Source organism: Carlito syrichta, unplaced genomic scaffold, assembly GCF_000164805.1.
Source record: "Carlito syrichta isolate Samal-C Ts95f unplaced genomic scaffold, Tarsius_syrichta-2.0.1 Scaffold307536, whole genome shotgun sequence".
Taxonomy (NCBI): Eukaryota; Metazoa; Chordata; class Mammalia; order Primates; family Tarsiidae; genus Carlito; species Carlito syrichta.
The window spans coordinates 155,566-157,799 of NW_007251632.1; the positions used below are offsets into that span (position 1 = coordinate 155,566).

Sequence of the window (2,234 nt, forward strand, 5' to 3'; positions counted from 1 at the left end):
ATCCATTCACTTCAGCCTCCCAAAGGCACAGGATTACAGGCTGAGCCACCGAGCCCGGCTTCATTTTCTAAATTTTTAATGGACTATCTTTTAGTTGATAAGGAGTTCATAAATATTCTGTGTACTATAATTTTTCTTTTATAGTGGACTATTTGATTTTTCATTTTATTTTAAATGGTAATATACTTTTTCTTTCCTCTTCTGGCATGTGTGACTCCAAAATTTTTAAATGTGCCATTGCTATTCACAGAGTTTCTAGAGGTAGTTTAGAGATAGTGGTGGAGGATGGGGGTTGGGGACAGGGTCTCTTACGGGAAGATTGTTAAGTGGGTGAAGGTGCCATCATATTTTTGTTAGAGTTTTTATCCTATACGACTTCAATATGAACTAATAGCATGTGGTCACATCCTCATTTTTGGGATGTGGTAATCCTTCTTTAGCTGTCTTAATTGTCCATATTTATGGAAATACTTTGATTCTTTTGAAGAATAAATAGCTTGAGTTTTTCTGATCTATACTGTATACAAGGTGGGGGGACCCCCCCATAAAAAACCCCAAACAATATTATCTTTTGGAGGGTAAGCCCCTTGTAGGATAATCAGAATTTCTTCCTCCAGATCAAATAGTCAACCAAAATTTTTGTTGGGAAGGTTTGAGAAGGTTGCATTCACAATTTGCAGAAGAAACACCTAAGTTGTGGGAAACAGGTAACTGGTTCTTCCACTTTGATTAATGTACCTGCGAACACTGCACTGAGTGTTCAACAGTTTTTGACCCCAAATAGCATGACCCCACCATGCCATTCCCTCCCTAGGCACCCAGTCTTTTCCCGAGCGACTTTTTTTTGTTTCCCTAGATGAAAAAAATCCTCAAAGGGAAACATTTTGCTGATATGGAAGAGGTGAAACAAAAAATGGCAGAAGTGCTAAAAGGCAGCAAAATTTACAAGTTCAGAAACTGTTTTGAGCAGTGAAGTAAACATCTCGATAGGTGTAGTGCATCAAATGGAGAGTAGTTTGAAGGTGACTGCAGTTCAAACATGTAAGAATAGATAGATATACAATTTTTAATAAATTTCAGCTTTTTTTGAGTCCTTCCTCATTTATTATATATACATACTACTGACTCCTGAATTGGGGGAAGGATATGGATGGAGTGTTGAGTTAGAGAAATAGTGTTTTTCTTCATTTTGATAGTGTGTTGTAGTTTCAAGAAACAGTTCTTTTTTGACTGAGACATTTTGTAGAACTTTATTAGATCAGAGACTTGGTTGCCATTTGCAAACACAGGTTGGAACAGAGAATGCCCAAATAAAGATTTTGTTATTAAGTGATTAGAATGTGAAGATTAAAAGGTATGTACAATGCAGTTCTGATGCTGACTAAATTGAGTTAGTGCAGATTTTACAGGTTAAGTGCCTAAGTAAATTTCTACATGATTCATCTCATTTCAGATACTAGCTTTAAGCTTCAGAGTTACTAGGCCATCCTCTCTTCTTGCCTAGAGTTAGTGCAGATTTCACAAGTTAAGTGCTTAATACCTCCACAAGATTCCCTTCCATTTAGATAGCAGCTTTAAGCTCTGAGGATACCAGGCCTTTTATACTTCTGACCAGCTAGCTATGGATTCTGGGAGTCCTACTGTCCCCTAGGTTTTATAATTTGTTAAAATGACTCATAACTCAAGAGAGTGCTATACTTATTATTAGTTTTACTAAAAGGATGCAAAAGAACAGACTTAGAGCAAGGTCTGGGCCTGTCTCAAACACAAAGCTTTCCTGTTCTCTGGATGTGATACCTGCACATCAGTGGCTGTCACCATCCAAGAAGCTCACCAGAGCTTTAGATGTCCAGGCTTTTTGTTGTGGTTTCATTAGGCAGACATGATGAAATCATTGGCCATATGATTAAACTGGAGAGATCTCATTCCTTCTGACTGAGGTCTAACTCAAAAACTCAACCCTTTAATTTTTGTTTGATCTTTTGTGGCCTGGTCAGCTGCCATCCTGAGTCATCTCATTAGCATAAACTCAGGTGTGATTCTAGGGACTCACCTTGAATAACAAAGACACCCCTACTACTTGATAAATTCCATGGTTTTAGAGGTTACATCTCAGGAACAAAGGACAAAGTTTAGCTAAATTCTTTATTATACAAAAAACAGGCTAAAAAATGTTATTGAAAAACTAGGGAAAAAGGTCCAGTTTCTTTTTTTTTTTTTTTTTTTTTTTTTTT

The 2,234-nt window shown here is 36.9% G+C and overlaps 2 protein-coding genes across 5 annotated transcripts in view; both read left to right on the forward strand.

Moving 5' to 3' along the window:
• The window catches only part of SNURF (SNRPN upstream reading frame), a 31,551-nt gene that overhangs the window by 20,209 nt on the left and 9,108 nt on the right, over positions 1-2,234 (forward strand). The gene's annotated exons all lie outside the window — the stretch shown is intronic.
• The window catches only part of SNRPN (small nuclear ribonucleoprotein polypeptide N), a 22,228-nt gene that overhangs the window by 7,693 nt on the left and 12,301 nt on the right, over positions 1-2,234 (forward strand). The gene's annotated exons all lie outside the window — the stretch shown is intronic.